Source organism: Vombatus ursinus, unplaced genomic scaffold (assembly GCF_900497805.2).
Source record: "Vombatus ursinus unplaced genomic scaffold, bare-nosed wombat genome assembly UNPS02014942.1, whole genome shotgun sequence".
NCBI lineage: Eukaryota > Metazoa > Chordata > Mammalia > Diprotodontia > Vombatidae > Vombatus > Vombatus ursinus.
Window position 1 is genome coordinate 18,253,321 of NW_020954720.1, and position 24,957 is coordinate 18,278,277.

A 24,957-nucleotide genomic window follows, 5' to 3' on the forward strand; every position below is an offset into this window, starting at 1 on the left:
GAAGCTTGAAGGATTAATGGGAAAGGCCCCTCTTGCCCTGGGGAAAGGGGAGCAGTACATAATGGGAGTTGTCTCAACAGGCTAGTGGAAAGCCCCACCTCAGCATACCAGGGAAAGATCCTGAACCTCAGGTAGTGGAGAAACACGCGCTGACAGTAGCGCCCCCCCCCCCCCCCCCCCAGCCCCCCACCCCCGCCAGTACCTCAGTGTGGGCAGAGGAACCAGTGGAAACCGGCTCTGAAAACCACCATGGCCCATGAAGTTCTACTGCAGCCAAGTCTCCCAGTGCCTCAGCAAAACTCTGGGAAGCGCAATTCCAAGGGGGAAAGCCCCATTCCAAGGGGGAAAGCCCCAGGCAGAGAAACATCCCTCAGCAGCGAAACATCTATCTGCAAAGAGCCGAAGAAAGCAAAAGGAAAGGCCCAGGTGAACAGGCAACCTCCAGGGGCCAGACTATCCAATCCTTCCCCTAGAGTTCCAGTGTTTCTGATTCTAGCCCAACACCAGGTAAGCTGCCAGAACCCTACAGCCTCCAACTGCCAGCATCGGAGGCCACAGCACACAAAGCCAGTGACAAGCCCCAGCTCCCAGCGCAAGAAGCTTGGGTCAGTGCCCCTTGCTCCCCAGCAGGAGAACACAATCATTTTAAAGGCCAGGAAGTAAGCAAACATCATGAGCAATAAGAAACATACCGTAGATTCTTATGGGAACAGTGAAGATCAAGGCAGAAATTCTGAGGAGGACAACATTGTCAACAAACCACATCTGGAACCTCAAAAGGGAATATGAACTGGTCTGAAGCCCAGAAAGCCTTCTTGGAAAAGCTCAAGAAGGATTTTAAAAGTCAAATAAGAGAGGTAGAAGAAAAATGGGGAAAATAATTGAGAGGTATGCAAGAGAGAGTCAATAGCTTGGAAAAGGAAGGACAAAAATTAACTGAAGAAAACAACTCCTTAAAAAGCAGAATTGGCCGAACAGAAAAGGAGACACAAAAACTCACTGAGGAGAAGAATTGCTGAAGAAGAAGAAAGAAGAAGAAGAAGAAAGAAGAAGAAGAAGGAAGAAGAAGAAGAAGAAGAAGAAGACTTGAGTTCAAATCCAGCCTCAGGCACTCGCTAGCTATGTGACCCTGGGTAAGTCACTTAACCTTTATTTGTTTTAATCCATTGGAGAAGGAAATGGTAAACCACTTTAGGATCTTTGTCAAGAAAATCCTACGTGGGGTCATAAAGAGTCATACGTGACTGAACAACTGAATAAGAACAATCTATAATTGAAATAGTCAATTTCCAATGGAGCAGCAAGATGGTGCTGTGTAAGAACCCTAAATTAATTAAACGAACATTATTATAGAATACAGTTTCCTCTCATCTACAGCAAAAAAGCTCAAAGCTTGTTGAGTCAAGAGGACCTGAGTTCAAATTTGGCCTCAGATACTTACTAGCTATATGATGCTGAGCAAGTCATTTAACCCTGTTTGCTTCAGATTCCTGATCTACAAAATGAGATAAAGGAATTAGCAAACCACTCTAGTATCTTTGCCAAGAAAACCCCAAATAGGGTCACAAAGAATTGGACACAACTGAAATGACTAAACAACAACAAAAGAGAACTAGTATTAAAACTGACAGATGTTTCTGATCATTTTCAAGTTTACCACATTTATACTTTCTAGGGGAACTGCATCACATTGATTCTTTTCATTTATGGCCTTATGTTCCTAGGACACAGACTTCTGTGTGAAGTTGCATATGAAAAATTGAAGATCATCCATAATTACTGACCACCATGTGTTTGTCTGCTGCCAAAAGCAAATCAAAAAGATCAAGAGGAAGTCACATAAATAAGACTATTTTATTTACAACAGAAAACTGTTCTGTAATACTGAGAGCCAGAGGGGAATCTGACTGCCCAATCAATCAAAGTGAATACTTGGGCTGAGAATAGGGCCACAATAAGAATTTTTCCTGACAGATGCTCATATGCATCTCAATCATGAAATCAAGATAATGAATCCTTACACATATTGACTCTGCTCTTCCTTATCGATTACAAACATGGTTATTTTTATAAAGAAAAAAAAACAAATAAACCCCAAGCCCCAAACTAACACTTAGAAACTGATACTGAAAATAACAGCCCTTTCGGTTATCTTCTTTCTCCAGTTTAATTTCTAGGTATCTGACAGATGTTGGAAAAAAAATCCAGGTAATTATAACCTAACAAAAAGCAGACCACCTTTGTATGTCTTTTCCTTGGTCTGTGTACTCTGTGCTACATAGTTACCATATGTTCAGTTTTCAAAAGAGGATAAATTCCCTCCCCCTTCACAGTCTTAATCATAGCTGTCGTAGGTTCAAAAAAGCTAAACATCTACTTGTCAAGCGTGAGCTATAGAAACACTTCTCTTGTATTACAGAAGTATGTTCAAATAATATCTTGGTTAATTTGAACAAAACATATGGCTCATTTCTATTGCTAAGGTTGCATTAGATCAATAAGCTTTGAGCTGTTTTACTGTAGATGGAGAGGAAACTGTAGTTTCATAATAATGTTCGTTTAACTAGTTTAGGGTTCTTACATAGCAAGCACAAAGGATTCAGGGTGTTTTTTTTGCCTTTTAAAGATATCACATATAATATTTTGGTGTGTAAAAGGCTTACAGTCACAGATTTCATAATAAATGTGCCCTAGATGATTTGTATAATTACTAATCGATATACACATTATAGTTGGGTTTTCTAGGTCATTTAGCCAATCAATCAATCAATCAATAAACACTTGTTTAGTGCTTACTATGCGCCAAATATTGTTCTAAGCATTGTCAATACAAAAAAAAAAATAGCCTCTGCCCTAAAGGAGCTTATATTCTAAAAGAGATGGCCACATTAATTTTAAAATGAATTCTCCAGTTTAAGAAAAAAGCAAGTAAGCCAGTATAGTTGCATTGTAGAGTAAGTGGAGAGAAAATATAGGAAGAAATAAGGCTTACGAAGCTTTTAATGCCAAAGAAATAGTATTCTATGTGATCTTGAAGGTAATAGGAACCAACAGAGTTTACTGAATTTACTGTGGCTGACAAGGTCACACCTACGTTTTAGGAAAATTGCCTGTGTGGAGGATAAATTGGAAAGGGGGGAAAACTTGAAGCAGGGAGACCAATTAGAAGGCTTTTGCAGCAATTCCTTTGAGAGTTGGTTAAGTTCTGAACTAGGGTGATGGTTGCATGAGTTGAGAGAAAGGGACATAAAAATATTATTCTGAGAAAAGGTCCATAGACTTCACCAGACTGCCAAAGTAGTTCATGACAGAAAAAAAAAGGTTATGAGCCTAGGAGGAGAAGGTGATCAACACTGTCAAAAGATTCAGACAGATCAAAATGATGAGGCCTGAGAAAATGTTGTAAGATTTGGTACTGAAAAGATCACTGGTAACTTCAGAGAGAGCAGATCCGGTTGAATGATGAGGTCATTAAACAGATTGCCGTGAATTTAGAAGAAAGTGAGGAGAGAAAGTAGAGGTACTATGTGTAAATGGATTTTTCAAAGAGTTCTGTTGGGAAGGGGTAGGGCTGTATGAGATGACAGCTGGCAGACATAATGAGTTGTTTTTGTTTTGTTTTGTTTTGTTTTGTTTTGAAGATTGAGGGAGATTTGGGCATGTTTGTGGGCCACAGGGAAGAAACCAATAGATAGTGAGAGATTGAAATTTGAGAAACAGCATCAACAACATCGAGGGCAATGTGCTAGAGAAGATGGGAGAGAATGGATCAAGGGTGTGGTATCTGTAGAAGAGGTGGCCTAGTAAATAGCAGAAGAGTGTGAAGGAGATTGTGACAATAGGGGATGATGTCAGGGGGATGTGAGATGACAATATTCAAACCAATTCATTTCAAGAAATATTTATTAAGCACTAGGGTCAAGACACTGTGCTGAGCTACAGGGATGCAAAAATGAAAGAGTCCCAGGCTTTTAAGGAGCTTTTATTCTACTCAAGAGTTTTTATATCTGCTCATACCCTTTAAATAGATAATTTCAACAAAGAAAAGCAATATATCATGGGTGGGGGAAGTGGAGTTACAAAAGGCAGGAGATGAACTTTTCAATCTGCAGTGTTGCAATCTTGAATTAACTATCCGAAATATACCTTATGAATATAAGGAATACAAATCTCTTTTCTCATTATTACTGACTTTCATAATGGGATAATCCTAGCCTAGGGCACTTTCCCTAGCTGGCAAGGAACTAGCTCCCAAGCCAATGTGATCTAGCAGAAAGAACATGGACTGAGAAAGCCAAGTATCCCACAACCAATTTTGATCTCTACTTCCTCTTTCCATGTGACCATTGTCAAGTCAATTAAGCAATTGAAAACCTTTTTATGGCATTTATTTAATAATAGATATTACCCTACCACAGGTAAAATTCAGTCATGCATTTTTTGGTATTCATTGTTCCGAACTATATTCAGATTTTCAACTCTTTAGACATATATATTGTAGATTTTAATAACTACATACTGTCTTGTTCGACAATGATACTATATGATATCTATTGAACTAGGGTAAAAAAAAACGATCCCCTAGTTTTAAATTAGGAACTGTGTAAAATATAATGTTACTCAGGTATTACGCATGGATCCAATGGGGGAAAATAATTATCCAGATTGGATGATCATAGAAATTATTTGTTTCTTATTACAACTTAAACCTAGCAAAAAAAAAAATATATCAATTCTATTGATTTTGGAGGACCAGAAAGCCCTGCTCTTTTCTACCTATGTGACCAAGTGGATAGGTCTGTTCCTTTCCTTGCCTAGTCAGTCAGGCATCAAGCATTTATTTAGCACCTACTACATGTCAGGAACTATGTTATATGCTAAGAATACAAATATGAAAGTAAGGCAGTCCATGCCCTCAACATCCTATGGCAGTACAAGTGGAGGAAGGGGAAGTCTGGTGGGGGGGTGGGGAAGGAGAAGCAGAGGGAGAAGGAGGTGCAGAGAAACTGTACATGTTAACATTCTTACAGGGAAGTGAATACAGGAATTGGGAGAAAAGTAGCTCCTAGACCTATGAGTTCATTGCTGTAAATAACTGAAAATGAGGCATCTACAATTGTACATTAGCAATTGTTCTGTGACACGTAAACTTAAAAAGTTACCCTGGCCACTGAAAGGGTAAGCGGAGTACTGTCTCACTTTAAAAAGGATGTATGTCATTCTCCAATTGATAAATGATCACAGGATATGAACAGACAGTTTTCAGATGAAAAAATCAAAGCTATCTATAGTAATGTGAAAAATACTCTAAATCACTGTTGATTAGAGAAATGAAAATTAAACCAACTCTGAGGCACCAACTCATATTTGAAAGATTGGCTAATATGACAGAAAAGGAAAATGATAAATGTTGGAGAAAATATGGAAAAATTGGAACACTAATGCATTGTTGGTGGAATTGTTTACTGATCTAAGAATTCTGGAGAGCAATTTGAAACTATATCCAAAGGGCTATAAAACTGTGCATACCCAGCAATACCACGACTAGGTCTGTATCCCGAAGAGACCATAAAAAAGGGAAAAGGACCTACTTGTACAAACGTATTTGTAGCAGCTCTTTCTGTGGTGCCAAAGAATTGGAAATTGAGGGGATACTTGTTAATTGGGGAATGACTGAACAAGTTGTGGTATGAGAATGCAATGGAACAATACTACTATTCTATAAGAAATTATGAGCAGGCCGATTTGAGAAAAACCTGGAAAGACTTACATGAACTAATGTTGAATGAAGTGAGCAGAACCAGCGGAACATTGTACACAGTAACAGCAACACTGTGTGATGATCAGCTATGATCTTAGCTCTTCTCAGTGATACAATGATCTAGGATAATTCCAAAAGAATTGTGATGGAAAATGCTATCCATATCCAGAAAAAGAACTATGGAATCTGAATGCAGATTGAGGCATACTATTTTCACTTTTTTAAAATTTTTTTTGTTTTTTTCTTTCTTGTGGCTTTCCCTTTTGTTCTGATTCTTCTTTCACATCATGACTCATGTGGAAATACTTTATAATGTGATTGTACACATATAACCTCTATCAGATTGTTTGCGGTCTTGGGGAGGGAAGAGAGGAAGAGGAATTGGGAATTCAGAATCTTATAAGAATGAATGTTGAGAACTATCTTTGCATGTAATTGGGAAAAAATAAAATACTATTAAGTAAAAAAAGGATATATACAAAATATAGGCAGTAACAAAGTACAGAGGACTGCTTCAGGTAACATATAGTTTCTTGTCTGTGAAATTGGTAGAAGAAGACAGATTGGTTTTCATTTATGCTGTGCCACCTGTCTTCCCAATGTTGGTACCTCTCTGTTCCCAACAGAACCTCTCCTACTAAGGAACAGTCTTTAGTTCTCTGGCTGAACTCTGTTCTACTATCATCTTCCTCCTTGCTGTCATTGCTCCCTTCTCCCCAGAGGCCTCTTACCCATCCCCCTGCCCCCTCAAACTCACTGCTCTCTCATCCTTCTACAATCACAGCTTTGGATCACCAACGCACTGGGGGAGAAAAGTGGTGAGGGCTACATGGTTCTGTGGCAAGCCTCACCCCCCCCACACACACTAATTTTCATTCTCAAGCCAGAGGAGGCAACAGAGGGCAAAAAACTCGAGAAAAACTTCACTTTTCTCCAACTCTGGGAAGCTCTGAATGGCAATAGTCATGCCTGGAACTCTTGACCGATGAAATCAGTGCTCTCTCCAACTAATCAGGAATCACTCAGTGAAAGCCTTCTCTCCCCGACCCACCATACCTCCAAATAAGCAGCTTTCCAGGCCCCAATAAGATGTCTTCTTCACTTCTTTTCAGGTTTCTCTTGCTCCCTGGCTGCTGTTCTCTTTTGTATGTTTCCTCTTGCTACATTTCAGTAGCTTAAATGAGAGTCTCCTCTCAGTGACTCCCTTTTCATGCAAAAAGCTACAACTTTTCAAATTTCCCCTATCAAAATTATCACTAAAAAACTGATTATACCCCAATCTCCAGAAGCTTACATGATTACTCATTACCTTGGTTTTATGCTCTTTAGTCATTAAAATGTATACGCAAATGAGCTTAAGTACCCAACATTCCTTAGTTCTGATGGGTCCAAAAATGTCTTTTTTCTCTTTGGTCTCCTAAAACTGTATTTCTTCAAAATTCCTTTTCTCTAGATTTTAATAAATAAAGGATCTTTCTTTGCCTATTTTTAGTTTAAAACTATTCCTACATAATTCCATATTGTTAACAAACAGATGAATCCTCCAAGGTATACCACAAATGATCTTCTCTGTGTATATTCCAAAATTTCAACTGAAAGCTGTTTGTTTATATACATGTTTTGGCAGTAAAATTCAAACAAAATTCTTTTTCTATTCATATTAGCTATCAAATGTTCATCTCTAACAGTGGCATTATCTCATCATTTGACAATGAATAGATATATTTTCTTTACACAAGAATACATTTATTGACCTCTTCATCATCAACTACTATTTTTTAAAAAAGAGACTTGGAGTATCTACCTTCCAGCAGTAGAAAATTCAAGATTAGGAATAGTATAGAGTTGAACTAGTTTCTAAAATTTCAGTATTGGGAAAGGAGACCATAGCCAGGTCAGGACAGTTGACCTAGGTAAGTACCTAAGACCAGAAATATCAGTGGTCAATGTGAGGACAAATAATAGGGTAGGAGGTAAGAAGACAGAGAGAGTAGATACTAAAATATTATGATTTAAAAAAAAAAGATTTCAGAGTTCTTAAACATAAAAGTAGAATCCTTACAGATGATGACCATCCTTGTATGTAGTTGAGTGAGAGTAGAAGAATAGATCTTAGGAGATTAGGTTGAGTAACTGGGATGTTAGGATTTTTTGTTTTTTGCAAAATTAAAAGAAACACCTTTATTATGATGACAACACCACTCACTATAATTTTTCAATAACTTATTTTACCTTATGTGGATTACATATAGATAAGATTTACCTAAAGTGCTGTTTCCCAGCTATGTTCTGTCATCTACATAGCATCTGCCATAGGTTCCCCTACAATGCAACATGCATGTTTATTTTAATCAAGAAAATTTTAAACCCTTAAAAAATATATCCACCCAACACCCTACTTACTAGTGATATTTAAGGGTTTGTTATGAGACAGTTAAACAAAGCTGAAAAATTCTAAGATACCCATAATAAGAATATTCATTCATCTTTCAAGGAGGCTATTTTCTCACTTGTCAGAATTAGTTCTAAAATTCCAAGTTTTGATTCTAAAAATGAACTTATGAGGCAATTTACAGTAAGAGGTAATGATACACTCCATAGAAAGAATGCTAGCTTTCAGGGCTAAAATTAATCTTAGAAGTTGGGAACTTTATTACAGTCACATACTAAATAATTATATTATACCACATTGTATGAAGTAGCAAATCAGTTAACATGGCAGTTTTCTGTAGTGGCACTTGTGACATTCATTGCTTTAACTTAATTCACTAAATTACCTTTATCATTCCCGCAGATAGCATTACTTCCATTTGGCACAATCAGAAATTAAGAGGTAATACTAAACTTTATAGAAAAAATTCTTATTTCAGTGCTAGTGAATCTCAAATAGATGGACAATTACATAAAAATTTCTATGAGACAGTGCCAATTTCCTTAAAAATCCATCTAAACTTATACTTGTATCGTCTTCACCAGATGACTTACTGGTATTTAGATGAGATTGTCTAGCTAGAAAAAATAATGGAAATAATCCAAAGGCTTTGGAAGGGCATTGTAGATATATATATATATTCATGTATATATATATTCATGTATATATATATTCTATAGCACTTTCTCCTTTAACCTACAAAAAAGGGAATACCATTATTTTCATTAAGAGGCTAAAGTACGGTCTTAACAGGTCAGTTAACATATTTGTATCAGTTTTGTCCAAAGGTAAACTATACATTTTTTTTAAACAAAAATTACATTTGTTAGGCTAAGTGAGCTCACTTGCCAATGTTAGTACTTTTGTAACCAAATAGTGTAGCAAAGATTCTGTGGCCAACGGAATTATTTGTGCCTGGTTACCTTAAATGCTTTCCAAACCCATTGAATTCTAATAATGGTTAACCCAAAGAACACACAGGTTTCACATTAAACTGTTTTAATGGTCTCGAAATTCTGTGACAGATTTTTGGTCAAGTTGTTTCCATTTAAAAATTACTGATTTTAAAAACTAATAACTTAAAACTTCCATGAAACAAATGGTCCACAAAAATATTCCTTTCTTCCTGAAGGTTTTCTGATGCATTGTAATGATTAACCAGTCTTTTACTATTAAATTTAAATGGCCAATTGAGACAAACAGTTCTGAGACTGTTCTTCTACCACTGATTAAGACTGGGGTGGCAGGTGTTGTGCAGAATATTCATTTATCCTTCTGGGGCTTCTGGGCAGATTTTGTGACCTTGCCAGCTCCAGCAGACCTCTTGTCAACTGTCTTGATAACACCAACTGTAACGGTCTGCCTCATATCACGAACAGCAAAAGGAACGAGAGGAGGATGATCAAAGAAACTCTTCACACACATGGGTTTGCCTGGAACCATGTCAATGCTGGCAGCATCACCAGATTTCAGGAATTTAGGGCCATCTTCCAGCTTCTTACCAGAACAATGATCAATTTTCTCCTTTGGTTCAGCAAACTTGCAAGTAAAGTGAGCAGTGTGACAATCCAGAACAGGCGCACTGATTTGGCCTGGATGTTCAGGATAATTACCTGTGCTGTGAAGCCAGCTGCTACCATAGGTGGGTCATTCTTACTATCACCAGCCATATCATCATGATGGACATCTTTGATAGACCCATTCTTGACATTGAAACAAATGTTATTTGAGCCTCACTCAAAACTTCATGGTGCATTTCAGTAGACTTTAATTGAGTTATAATATTGACTGGAGCAAAGGTGACCACCATGCCTGATTTTAGAACACCAATTTTCACTCAGCTAACAGGAACAGTTCCAATACTGCCAATCATGTAGACATCTTGAGGTGGAGATGAAGGGGCTTGTCAGTTGGATGAGTTGGTGGAAGGATGCAATCCAAAGCTTCAAACAGTATAGTTTCATTAGCATTATCTTCCTTAAGAGTGACTTTCCATTCCTTGAACCAAGGCAAATTAGAGCTTGGCTCCAGCATGTTGTCACCATTCCAACCTGAAATTGGCACAAAAGCTACTGTGCCCGAGTTGTAGACAACTTTCTTAATGTAGGTACTGACTTCCTTGACAATTTCCTCATATCTCTTCTGGCTGTAGGGGGACTTAGTAGATTTCATTTTGTTTACACAACAATCAGTTGTTTCAGATCTAGTGTGTAGGCCAGAAGGGCATACTCATGGGTCTGCCCATTCTTTGAGCTTCAAATTCACCAACACCAGTAACAACAATCAGGACAGTACAGTCAGCCTGAGTTGTACCTATAATCCTATAATCATGTTCTTGATAAAGTCTTTGTATCCTGGAGCATCAATAATGGTCATGTAATATTTTCTGGTCTCAAATTTCCACAGGGCAATATCAATAGTGATAACATGCTCACATTCAGCTTTCAGCTTATCTAAGACCCAGGCATATTTGAAAGAGTCCTGTCCCCTCTCAGCAGCATCCTTCTTGAACTTTTCAATGGTTCTCTTATCAATTCCACCACATTTGTACACAAGGTAGCCAGTAGTGGTGGACTTGCCAGAGTCTACATGTCCAATGATGACAATATTAATGTGAGTCTTTTCCTTGCCCATTTTTGTGGAGGTTTAGCAATGGTTTTCCCAACACCTGTGTTCTGGTGGCAAACCAGTTGCGAAAAAGGATGTTAAGTTTTTTGAGGGACTTATTAACATGTTTTTTTTGAGGGCAGAAGTTTGGGGTGGAGAGATAGACTGGGAGCAAGGCACTAAACTCCCTAAGAAAGAAGGAAGACTATACTGGGAATGGGTAAATAATTGCCACCAGGATCTGAATTGGTGGTAGTGATAATCTTAAACAGGATATATTGCTGAGCCATGGCAGCAGAGGGAGTCTAGAAAGGGAAATGAGGATCAAGTATTATTCTGACTCCCTTTTTAGGCTTATGAGTTGGGAAATATTTAAAAAAGTGCAACCAGTACTAGAAATGATTACCAAAGACACAATGTCATTACCAGGGAGCCAGGTTACAGTGAGTGCCAATGTATGGAATGAGAGAGAGAAGAGGTCTAAAATGAAGATTTTTAGTTACAGAAAGGTAGCCATAGAGGACTTAGTGGAAATTTAAGGTATATAGGTAGTTTGACATGGAGGGGGTGAAGTTTAAAGTAGATAGGAATGAGAAAACAGATAGCTAAGTGTATGAAGGTTGTTCTTCTGTATTTAGGGGTTTAGTACCATTGACATGGGGAGAGTAAGAGAAACTTGGGAGTACACCAACCATTGAGTCCTGGCAGAATATCAGTGGATGGGAAAAGGTTTATTCATGAACACAAGTAATTCAAAGATTTATGATTCCCCTTCCCCCCATTAATGCCTTGGTTGGCACACCCTGTAATTACCTGATAAGCAGGTAGGTAGTGTTGTGTCTCTTGATGTCAGAAAGCCTGACTTTTAATCGAACTCAAGCAGGGACTAGTAGTGTTGTGAAAATGGGTTTCTAGAAGCTTAGCCCAAAGACAAGAGGTCTTTGCTAGAGCCTGGCTAATAGCAAGTACAAGAAGAGTTTCATTGTGTGGTGGCCCCACAGGCTTAGGAAACCTTTGGAGGACATGAAAATTGGCATATTGGGAGAAACTTATGATGAAGCAGGAGGTGGTATATGCTGAAGTCACAACTGAAGGAAAGCAGAACCAGAGCCTGGGGATGTCATAGCCAGGCGCCCTCTGAGGGCCCTGATTCTGGAAAGGTTGTTGGTCTCCAGAATCCCATAAAAGAGGCAATACATTGTGGAAATCTGGATTCCTAGCCAGGAGGCCAGAAGTAATGTGTCCTATGGCCTGTCTCACTGTAAGTAGGAGCAGGACTTGGTGGCATTGCAAGCAGGGGTCAGTCTTTTATGTAACTAGCAAGGAGACAGGAGATGATATAACATTCACTTTGAGGCAAGCAAGGCAGATCACCCTCTGAAAAGGCTCATTGAATACAAAGTTGGTGTTTCTTAGTTATATCCAGTTTTCCTCACTGTGTATGATCTTTGTCTTTTAAAATCCATATGCAATATTTTAATCTAATAACCACCTTGCTTTCCTCCTAATTTGTGAAAATGGGAGTTTAAATGGAGGAGAGAAAGGAAGAAAAGCTGATTTGTGATTTTGGAGTAGGATATAGGGAAGTAGGAAGGCAGGATATTGGGAGCAAGAACTAAGAGGTGGGGGGCAGGTAGGTGGCGCAGTGGATCGAGCACCGGCCCAGAAGTCAGGAGGACCTGTCTCAGACCAACACTTGACACTTAATAGCTGTGTGACCCTGGGCAAGTCACTTAACTCCAATTGCCTAAAAACTAAAAAAACAAAACAAAACAAAACAAAAAGAACTAAGAGGTGAAGAAGGTACAGAAAGGAAGACAAATATGGTATACCATATATTTTTCAGTTTGGCTTAAGGCCTGTATCTGTCTTATTACTTGAAAATCTCTGTGCTGTTTCCTGTCAAGTGTGCTAAAAGCTGCTAATTGTTAGCATTGCTGCATTTTGTAAACATTTGTTGAAAAGAGAGGGGGACTGTGTGACTTTTAGAGTCTGTTCAACCTATCACCTTCAATAACCTTTATTAGTCTTTGAGAGTTTAACCTTTATTTTACTAAAGAAAAGTCCTACTATGAAGCCTTCATTATGAGACAAAGGTAGGCAATCCTGGGTTCTTGGAGGCTAGATCAGAGGACTAAGAGCTGAGATTTTCTATCAAGCTAGAAAGACTTCAAATATAATTCCCACCCTGATGGCTTACATCTGAGTACCAGATTAGTCAAGTGTAGGGAGGTTCATCATTAGTAGGTTGACCATCAGGTGATTAATTCTTTGCTCATGGCCACCCATGAAGTTCATGAAGAGTCTGTGGAGAATGAGAAATCATGAAAGAGTTGTAGTTAGCACCACTGGATGAAACCTCCGTATTAATGAGGACAAGGATCCACTGACATATGGAGGAAGTGATGAGCAGCTAGGTGGTACAGTGGATAGAGTAATGAACTTGGACTTAGGAAGACATCTTCATGATTTCAAATCTGGCCTTAGACACTTAATAGTGTGACTCTGGGCTATGTAACTTAATTTGTCTCAGTTTCTCATCAGTAAAATAAACTGGAGAAGGAAATGGCAAACCACTCCATTATCTTTGCCAAGAAAACCCCAAATGGTGTCACAAAGAGTTGGAAATGACTGAAATGACTCAATAACAACCATAAAAATAATATATAACATGGTTTGTGCTCACAAGACTCAGTATTTACATAACGCCTTTCTCCTAATAAGATAATAATGCTCAAACATATTACCTCATTAATCTTCCATACACTGTGAAGTGGGGATTTGGTGACAGAAAAACAAATGGGACTAAAGAAGATGGCCAATCAAAGGTCACTGAACATCTGGCTTTGGAAACAAATGCCAGATAGATCTTATTCTCTCTCTGACCTTCTCCTCACCTCCGCTCTTTCTGCATGAAAGGGTGGGCCCATACAAATGGCAGAAAGGTATATGACAAGTATCTAGAAATCCACTTCCTAAACACAACAAACTGAGGCATAAAAACTTCAAAGAAGGCAAGGAATAGAGTGCCATGTTGTCAATCCCCACTTTGTTATTTTGATACCTTTGTGGGTTGAGTTTGGCATTTCCAAGGGTTATTTTATTCTCAACAAGTTGACTTTCCTGTTTGTCATCACTTTGGAGTTTTCAATATTTCCTATTTTCTGACAATTTTTTATAAATAGAGTAATTTGAATTTCAGTTGTATGCTCATTGTTTGTAGAGTTTAGCTTAGCTCTAGATAATGGAAATGTCGATTGTAAAAAGTATCATTTGATTAGGCTGAAGGTGTGCTTTGTTCCCTTGATAACTTTTTGACATTGAGACTGCCAAAAGAAGATGGATTTGTGTTTAAAATACTTTTGAGGTTGGGACAAATTAAATGAGTGAAATTTCAAATGTCTCATTGAGATATAACAAATTCTTTCACTGCCTGCAGCAGATAAAGAAGGAAAAAAGCCTGCCTCATTTGAGTTTTTCCTTTAAAACATTTAAAAAGTGTAATAATGAAGTGTTTGCATGTGTCAAGAGTCCAGAGGCTTGGGGATATGATTAAGAGAAGAGCAATAATTATGTTTATTGATGAGGTAGATGCTATAATTAGATTTTTACTTTATTTGCTTTCTGCCTGGTTTCTATATCTTTATCAGGTAGATGGCATGATAGTATTTTATCCTTTTCTTGCCTCTGGGCAAGGCCATACTGGAACAAATGGTCATATGTGATTCCCTGCACTTCCCTGCCTCCATATACATTTCAGACAAGTGACAGTATATGAAAATAAAGAAGAGCTCAGATTTCTCTAGTACTTCAGGGTTTACAAAGCTCTTTTCTCACAACAACCGTATGAAGGCAGGCAGTTGGTAAAAGAGTAATTTTGTTGTTGTCCAGTCCTGTCTGACTCTTTGTGACCCCATTTGGGGTTTTCTTGGCAAAGATACTGGAGAGGTTTGCCATTTCCTTCTCTAGCTCATTGTATAGATGAAGGAACTGAGGCAAACAGGGTTAAGCTATTTGCCCAGGGTCACCTAACTAATAAGTCTCCAAAGTCAGATTTGAACTCAAGTCTTCCTGATTTGAGGACTAGCACTCTATCTACTGTGCCACTTAGTTGCCCCAAAGTAGTAATATCCCTATTTAATATAGAGAAGGCAGCAGGTAATGGTAGATAGAGAACTACTCTTAGACTCAAAAAGACCTGGCTGAAAACCTTATACTTGACACATATTGGCTGTGAACCTGCACAACATCATTTCGACTGTCCTTATCCCAGGCAACTCTCAAAGACTTTGTCACAGACCAGGTGTTAATCTGCATTGGTAGAAGGAAATGCCCCACTGAAAGTTGCCTACAACAAGGAGATGACAGTTCCAGACCAAATACATATATTTATAGTATGTGGTACATGTGTATGTAAAGGGCAGCTGGATAGCACAATGGATGGAATGCTGGGCCTGAGGTCAGAAAGACTCATCTTCCTGAATTCAAATCTGGCCTCAGACACTTACTAGCTGTGGGACCCTGGACAAATCACTTAACCCTGTTTGCTTCAGTTTCCTCATCTGTAAAATGAACTGGAGAAGGAAATAGCAAATCACTCCAGTATCTTTGCCAGAAAACCCCAAATGGGGTCATGAAGAGTCAGATGCAACTGAAAATGATTCAACAACAAATATATGTCATATATGTATGTATCTACCTACCTAGTTAGAGAGATAGGTAGTAAGATAGAGAGGTCGTCCTAGAGTTAAGAAGATCCAACTGGGTTTAAATCTGGCCTCAAACACTTATGAACCATGTGACCCTGGGCAAGTCACTCAACCTCTGTCTACTTCAGTTTCCTTAACTTTAAAATAGGATAAAAATAGCACCTACCTCCTAGGGTTGTAATAAGGGTCAAATGTAAAATGCTTTGCACAGTTCCTAGTATATAGTGAGTCCTTTATAAATGCTTGTTTCCTTCCTTTCTTCCTATATCTATATACGTATGGCCATGTTTTCAGGTCCACTAGGCTTTCTATTGCATCACTTGCTGCCACTCTGAAAAATCGGTAAAGAAAGTATCCTTGAAAGGGAAAGGTACTGACAAAATTTGGCCCCTTCATACCTTTCTGGTCTTTTTACAACTTATTATACATCCCCTACTCCCCTACCACGTATTCTGTAATCCAGTGATGTCTTTGCTCTTCCTTGCATAAGACACTCCATCTCCTTACTGGATGGACATTTTCACTGACTTTCCCCCATGCCTGGAACTCTCTCCCTTCTCTTCTCGGTTTCCTGGATTCCCTGGCTTCTTTCAAGTACTATCTAAAATCTCCCCCTTCTTAAAGAAGCCTTTTCCAATCTCCCTCAATGCTAGTTTCTTCTTTCTCTTTATTGTTTCCATTTTGTTCTGTGTATATCTTAATTGTATATAATTGTTTGTATGTTCTCTCCTCCAATAGATTTTTTTCTCCAAAGTTTAGCACAATGCCTGGTAGAGAGCAAGTGTTTTATAAAAGCATATTACCTGAATGAATGAATGATTTAACAGATTGTAGCATAAAGCACAGACATTGGAGGAAGCCCTATCTTAATTTACCTTAATGATTGTGGGGGGGGGGATTTGTATAGTGATATAAATACATATAGTGATTTAGCATGATGATATAAATATATGGGTCTTAGGTCTGCTTTGTTTGAGTATATTGAGGGATTCCAAAGCATATATCCCTCTAAAGTGTTTCATCTTGGTAAAGTGCTCTTTGTTTGCCAATGGAAAGATAGGCGTCATCTGTTTCTTCAGGAGAAAACCTCACTTACATATTCTTTATGCATTGTGTGCATTCTTCATATGCTGTAAACGGATATAGCTATTTTTTAGTTCATACATAAAACTGTGATAGCACATTCTTAGGAAATTGTACTTTTTATGAGATGGGGAGGGGAAGGAGAACGGCAATCTCATAGCTGCATTGTGAATCCAAGTGTAGTATTATCCTTAGGTCCCTTTTAGTAACAGTTGGCTGGCCTGAATCCTTACCCCATCTGATTAACTTGGCCCCCACCTATGTGGTTGAAGTAGACTCATCCCCCAAGGCTCAGGCCACTCAGGACATCTTCTTCAGGTTTTTGTGGTTTTTTTTTTTAAGACCTCTATCCTGTCCTATAGTCTGTTTTTTGAATAAGGAGAATTTTATCACTCAAATTATCAAATATTTGGGGATATAGAGAGTTTGAGATTATTTAATTGTGATTAAGTTAGACAAATTCCCTTTACTCCCTGGTGTCCTTTGCTAGAAAAAAAAGGTGCTAATTTAGAGGTATTTGTAAGATACTTACAGCTATATTGGCCTGAGGCAAGAATGCCTTTTTTCTTCCTATCAGATAGGGTGAAGCAACTGGAAACATATTTATAGATTTGCTTTCCAGTGCTCTAGCTTTTCCCTCTGTTAAAGAAAGGTAAATCTGCTTATCCTGTGGGTAACAAGGTTAAGTTTCTTAAATATTTAGATTACAATCCTAAAGCTAGAATGCAAGCTCTGTCATTGAAGAGTTGTGTTTAACTTCTAGCCTTCTTTGTCTTTGTTGCCATTTGAAGTTACAATTAAACATCAGATTTTCCAGAAAGAGTAAGGCGTTTATCTCATTTGGTAGCCATGTGTCATCTAGGACACAGAAGGAAGAAACGAAGACTTTTTCAGCAACTTCCTAAAATCACAGAGAAGAGTTTTGTGAGGCTCAATGGGAATAACTGATGGAAAGCACTTTATAAACCATAAAGTTGCATAGAAATTACAAGTGATAATGAGGATGAGGATGATGATGAGTAGCCATTGGCTTACAATCTCATGATGACTTCATGTAATGAGATCTTCTAATATATTTGTTATGAGCTCAAAAAATGTTAAAAGAGCAATACAGGGTATGTGCTTGTAAATGTTTAACAATTATCTTCTCTCCCCCTGCAATAAAAAAATGTAAGTACAGTTTTAAATTTAATCTACACTATCTTTAAATTCAATTTTATTTTCAGTTCTGAATTCTCTGAATTCTCTGAATTCTCAACTCCCCCCCTCCACATTGAGAAAGTAGAGAAAAGCAAAAGTTACAAATATGTATAGTCAAGCAAAGCATTCCTGCATTTAATCTATCTTAACCTTTTCTTAAATCTAGACAATCAACAGGGGGGCCAAGTGGCACAATGGATAGAGTACTAGGCCTGTAGTTAGGAAGACTCATCTTCCTGAGGTCAAATCTGGCCTGAGACACTAGCAATGTCACCCTGGGCAAATCACTTATACCTGTTTGCTTCAGTTTCCTCATCTGTAAAATGAGGTGGAGAAGGAAATGGGAAAACACTCTTGTATCTTTGCCAAGAAAACTCCAAATGAAGTCACAAAACAACAAATTGAGCTCTAATTCGTTGCTATAACCCATTTCTGAGGTATAAAAAAGCTCCTAATGAAAATTTAACAATGAGTTCCTAGAGTCCATTGTTTCAGCATATCCTGATATGGATCTAGAAGGAATCTTGGGTAATATATGCTGGCCCCATCATTTTGCAGATGAAGTAACTGAAGCCCAGAGAAATTGAATGACTAGCCTAAGGTCCAATGAAATTAAATTCAGGTCTATTCACTTTCCATAAAACTGTGTTGCCTCTCACTTCTGACCTTGAGTGAATGGAAGGGTAGTGATGTACCTGATAGAAATAGAGAAATATGGAGAAGGAGTAGCTCTAGCATAGAAGGAAGTTAGATCTATTCTGGATATATTGTGTTTTGGATGTTGATGAGACATCTAGGCGGAGATGTCCAACAGGAATTGGTAACAGTCTGACATTCTTGAGAGAGATTAGAATGAGAAATAGAGAGATAGATGCATAGATAGACAGAGATAGATTGACAGACAGACAGACAGATAGGTAGATAGGTAGATAGATAGATTCAGAAGTCATCTATGAAGAAATGATTATTGAACCCATAGAAGCTAATGAAATTACCAAGAGAGGTTATATGGAGAGAAAAGAGTAGGACATGGGACAGATTTAGAGAGTGGGTGATAGTGACTGAAAAAACAAAAATAAGAAGTTTCATAGGTAGGATGATACAAAGGAGAGAGCAGTCACGGAATTCAAAGGAGGAGTAAATATCCGGAAACAGGGTTGGCTGATCAGTCATGTCAGAAGTAGCAGGGAAGTCAAGTAGGATGGTGAACTGAGAAGCCAGATTGCAGGGGATGAATGGGTTGTGTCACCTCTGATCCTGAGCTCCTCACTATCTCTCACTCCTCATATCTAAGAGGTTGCCAAGGCCTGTCAATTGCACCTTTGCAGCATCTCTCCTATACATTCCCTAATCTCCTCTGACACTGACACCACTCAGATATAGGCCCTCATCACCTTATGACTGGATTACTGTAATAGCCTGCTGGTAGCTCTGCCTGCCTCAAGTTTCTCCCAACTCTCTCAAGTCTGTCCTCCATTCAGCCACTAAAGTGATTTTCCTAAAACACAGGTCTGATCATGTCACCTCCCTACTCGATAAACTTCTGGGGCTTCCTATGGCCATTCAAAATGCTGTTTGACATCCAAATCCCTTCATAATCTTATCCCCTCTTCCCTTTCCAGTCTTCTTACACCTCACTCCCAAACATGTCCTCTTTGATCCAGTGACACTGGCCTCCTGGCTGTTTCATGAACAAGACACAGTTCCTGGCATTTTGTTTGCCTGTTCCCCATGCCTGGAATGGTCTTCCTCCTCTAGTCTGACTACTGATTGACCTCCCTGGCTTTCTTTAAGTCCCAGCTCCCATCTTCTACCCCTTCCCTATCTCTTCCTAATTCCAAAGCTTCCCTTCCATTATAATAATCCATAATTATCCTGTATAGAGCTTCCTTTGTATACACTTTTCTTCATGTTGTTTCCTTGTCAAATTATAAGTTCCTTGAGGGCAAGTACTGTCTCGTGCCTCTTTTTGTATACTCAGTGCTTAGCAAAGTACCTGGCACAGAGTAGGCACCTAATAAATTTTGATTAGTTGATTGATTGATCCATCCTGATCCAGTATAGCCTAGCTTTACAAGAATTTCTTAACATGTTCTGTTGTAAGTAGTATCTCATAGTATGGTGGAGTACAAAGAACCTCTAAAGTTTGAAGAGAACCTGACTTTGAATCCTGGCTCAACCTCTTAAATACATCTTATGGATCTCAGTTTCTTCGTTTAAAAAATTAAAATATTGGACTAACAATTTTTATGGTCCCTTCTAGCTCTGAATTCTATGATATTATATGTAATATAAAATATACACAATCATATATCTTTCTAGGTCCTCCCCAATTTGGTAATATCCTTTGAATCCTGTAACTCTTCTCTATACATACTACATTCTAGCCAAAGTGAACTATCCCTTCCCTTCTAAACATGCACCAAACTTTCTCAGTTCAAAGTCTTCACTCATTTTACTCCTTGTACCCCACACCTTTGACTGTTTTCAGCCAGCATCAATTTCTTTTGATATGTACCTTACTAAAACAGACAATCAGGAAAGCCCAGAGTAGCTGCACCCTTGGTTTTGGGGTGTGAAATCAAGGACACTATCCCTTGCTTGAGTGATCAGCTTCTACAGGATTGTTCCTCTCAGTCATGACTAATTTGTCATGATCATGGTCAAAAGACTGCTGGTAGGTCTAAAGCCTTAGGGTCTCTCTCCAGCTTCAGAGTACTTTCAGGCCCACACTTTACCCTCAAGCACTATTATCAAAAACGGGTGGAAACAAGGGAGGGTCCCAGGCAATGTGTCTTGGTGAGTGGTAAGAATCTCTCAATCTGTTTTTCTAGAGTTTGTTCTATTAGAAGTAGTTTCTGTAATGAGATTTTAAAAATGTTTATTTTTACTACAGAACTTTTTCTCCTTCTCTATACCATGATCCTAAATTGTTTAATCATTTTAGTCGTGTCTGACTCTTCATGACCCCATTTGGGGTTTTCCTGGCAAAGGTGCTGGAGGTGTTTTCCATTTCCTTCTCCAGTTTATTTTATAGTAGAGGAAACTGAGGTAAATGAGGTTAAGTGACTTATCCAGGGTCACAATCTATTAAGTGTCTGAGGCCAGATTTGAACTCATCTTCCTGACTCCAGGCCTGGCACTCTATCCCCTGTAGCACCTAGCTGCCCGCTATGATCTCAAGTTCTATAGTTAATGTAATTTTCCAATTAAAAAAAAAGTTTATTGCTATTTATCTACATCTATATAATTAGTTCTGTCAGTATTTGTCTCCCTACTGAGGAGACCTATTTAAGTTCCAGGGGACCTATTTAGTAAATTCTAGAGGTCAGGGAAGAGTAATATGGAGCAGGAGCATCTGATCTAGGTCCTGCTGGGTCCCCTGACACTTTCCATTAGCCTCCTTTGTTCCTCCATGTCAATCCCCTGCCACTGCTATTGTGCTCTAGGGGCATGTATACAGTGGAGAACTATAGAGTGGAGAAGTTACTACCTTGAAAAACCTCTTATCCCCCTATAATGAGTGCTTTTTATTTGTACTGTTAGGCTTACATTCTGATTTCCATCTCCAGTTACTGATGCTAGCACAGATGTTAACCTCCCCCAAATGTAGGGCTTACTTATAGGTGTGCTGGTAAATTTTTAATAACCATTTCTCTGCGGGGGAAATGTGTGCATGACACACTTATGGGTTTAATCTGCATTAGTAACAGTTTCTCCACCACCTTCTTAACAAAACAAAAATTTAAACCATGATTTGTAGCCTTTGCCTATTTGGTATAAATATTTACACAGAAAATTTAACAATGGGCTTTCAGGCCTGTTTCACCTGGCTCCTGAACACTTCTGCACTGATTTCTTCCCCTTCTCATGGCCCTGATAGCTCTTCCATGACCAATTACCGGGGTCTTAAGTTCATGACCATAGGATTATACCCCTTCAGATCTTGTCCCCTAATATTAGGATGAAAACAGGGACAGATAGTACTTGGACCTGCGATTTCACTGATAAGGAAACTCCAAGGTGTGGGAACTCCCTCTTTCAATGAATATCAGAACCTTCTTGGCAACTTACAGAGTTAGGAGGCTACCTTGCACATCCAAAAGATTAAATAACTTAATTGGGGTCATGAAGTCATTTTGTTTTAGAGTCAGGACTCAAACCCAAGTCTTCCTGGTTTTAAGTCTGTTTCTCTATCCACTCTGCCATGCTCCATGTTTCCTACTCCTCCCTGAACCATGGCCTTAGCTGTAGCCCTGAATCAGTAGTGTATAACCACAGCCAACTCATGCTGTGGTTCCATCCAAGATCAAGTCATATTAGATACTCCACATAGTATGAACCTAGGACATTATGACATTTGGCAAGAAAATTCAGCAAAAATGAGAGCTTCAATCTCTTTTATAATGTACTCTATTTCTGTTAGGGCCCAGTAGTAAACCAAGAGCTGTTTCAAAAAGAAGGCAATTATCTATCACTGCTAGAAGATGACATGTCCAGAATCCTACGGCCTGGTTAGGCCATGTAGCCTGTATCATCTGCCACAAAAACCAGGTCACATCCTGTCCCATCATGAAAAGCTCAAGAACAATTGAGCTCTAAGAAATGAGGTCCCAGAAGGAGGGCATGTCATACCCCTGAATTGACTTTTTCCTGGTTCCTGATTACCTGATGTAGGGGATACAACAGGGGATAACAAAGTGACAGAAAAGGTGCTGTCAGACCCAAGCAAGCCTATTAAATGCTCAGTCTCTTATTTCAGGTCTGGCAGCTTTTCCTGCTGGGTCCCACATCATATGACTGCCAGAAACTGCACAGTTTCCATGAACACTGAATTTTAGCAGGATTTAAAGCACAAAATTGATTCTCAAGGACTTCTAGTAGAAAACTCATAGTCCCCTTCTCTTCCTCAGAATAAACAATATTATCAATGTAATGGGGGCAAGAAACGTCATTTTTAGCTAGGACCAGTCCGTGGGCTAGACAAACTAAATTGTGGCATAGTGTGGAGCTTTTGATATACCTTTAAGAAAGACCAGTAAAAGTAAACTGCCTCTTCTACCAAACTCAAGGCAAATTGGACTTCACAGTAAGAAGGAATGGGGACTGAAAATAAAACACTGGCCAGGTCACAACACTCCATCTCCTGACTTCAGGAGCCATGTCTGGTTCTGTGCCTGGAACTCTCTCCTTTGCCTCTGCATCCTAAATTTGGTTTTCTTCCAATCTCAGCTAAAATCCCATCATTTTCAAGAAGTCTTTTCTTTTCTTTCTTTCTTCCTTGGCAATTGGGGTTAAGTGACTTGTCCAGGGTCACACAGCTAGTAAGTGTTTAAGACCAGATTTGAACTCAGACCCTCCTGACTCCAGGACCAGTGCTCTATCCACCACCTAGCTGCCCCACAAGAAGCCCTTCTTGATCTCCCTTTAATGCCAGTACCTTTGATTTGTTAATTATCTCCAATTTGTCCTATCTGTAACTTGTTTGGACACAATTGTTTGCACATAGTCTTTCCCATTAGACTGTGAGCTCCTTGAGGGCAGGGATACCCTCTTTTGCCGTTCTTTGTATCCCAAGTACTTGGTACAGTGCCTGGCACATAGTAGGCACTTAATAAACACCAGTTGACTGACTAAGGTTATTAATAGCTAACAACAACAACATAGCATTTATATAGCCTATAAAGTATGCAAAGCTTTATTTCTGTTAACTCATTCTATCCTTACAGTGATCTTGTGAGGTAGGTATTATTATTCCTATTTTACAGATGAAGAAACTGTGGTACAAAGGTTAATGGCTCATCCATGGTCACAGAGGTAGTAAAGTCTGAGGCAGGATTTGAACTCAGGTCTTCTTGATTTCAAGTCCTGAGCTCTATCCACTAGGCCAGCCAGCTGCTCCACATGTCCATAAGTCCCTCTGATATGCTCAAGAATAGTGTCCATAGGGGCAGCTAGGTGGCACAATGGATAGAGCAATGGCTCTGGAGCCAGTAGGACATGAGTTCAAATCTGGCCTCAGACACTTGACACTTACTAGCTGTGTGACCCTGGACAAATCACTTAACCCTGATTGCCTCACCAAAAAAAAATAGTGTCCATATCCTTAACCAGTACAGCAAGAATAGAACCACCTAATTTAACTCATGGCTCATAGTTATCTGTGACTTGTCACCTGCTTTCTTGACCACTTGTAAAGAGGCGTTAAATGAGACCTTGAGATCTCTATTTTAAAAGGCCATTATTATCTGGACAAGGAGAACTGTTTGATTATAGGATTATGGAATCATAGATCTGGAATGGATCTTAGAGGATATTGAGTCCTCCAAGAGACTTGACAAAAGAAAAAAACTCAGGACCACAAAGGTTAAGTGATCTGGGCAAGCTCGCACAGCTAGTGTGAATATCTGAGGTAGCTGGTTCTACTATTGCTGCACTGGTTAAGGATATGGTCACCATGCTGGAGCATATTGGAGAGATCCCTGTCATTCTGACTCCAAGCCTCTATCCTCTAGCCATCACTTTATCTTACAGAGATTAGGGAGAGATTTGAGAGGTGTAGCATCATAAGTGAAACTTTACATGTCCATCTTCCAGATTTAAGCGTGCCATCATCTATCCCATTGATCTTATGATCCTTTTCCCTGGCCACTGACTTCCCTATGTATTTCCAAGCCTCTAGAGAAGGCTGAAACATAATTCCACTGATCCCTGAACTAAAGCATTCAAGCATATAATGGGTTTCCTTCACAATCTTATATACTATTTTTTATGTTTTTAAAAAAAAAATTGTCCCAAGAAGAGATCCATAGATTTCACCAGATTGCCCAAGGGATACATGAAAAACAAAAAAGGCTAAGGACAGCACCCCTGCTAGAGAGCTTATCCAACAGTCTGTCTGTATGTGACAAGCAATTCCAATGGACACTGAGCTGTGCTCAGAATTGAAAAGAAAGAGGAGGATAGTGGGCTAAATTGCTTTTGGGAAATTGAATAGTTCTTTACTAACCCTAAGCTTCCCATGAGAGCAAAGGCCCACCATTTTAATACTAACATCTTAATAATGTTGCTATATGGCAGTGAAAGATGGAAAGAATATCACTGCCTCTGAAGAACAAAAGATGAATATCACACAGAAGGCAATGAGCAAGCACATTGGGTGTGAG

The 24,957-nt window shown here is 38.9% G+C and overlaps 1 pseudogene; it reads right to left on the reverse strand.

The window, feature by feature from the left end:
* Positions 1–9,455: 9,455 nt before the first annotated feature.
* On the reverse strand, positions 9,456–10,826 carry LOC114029940 (annotated as a pseudogene).
* Positions 10,827–24,957: the final 14,131 nt, after the last annotated feature.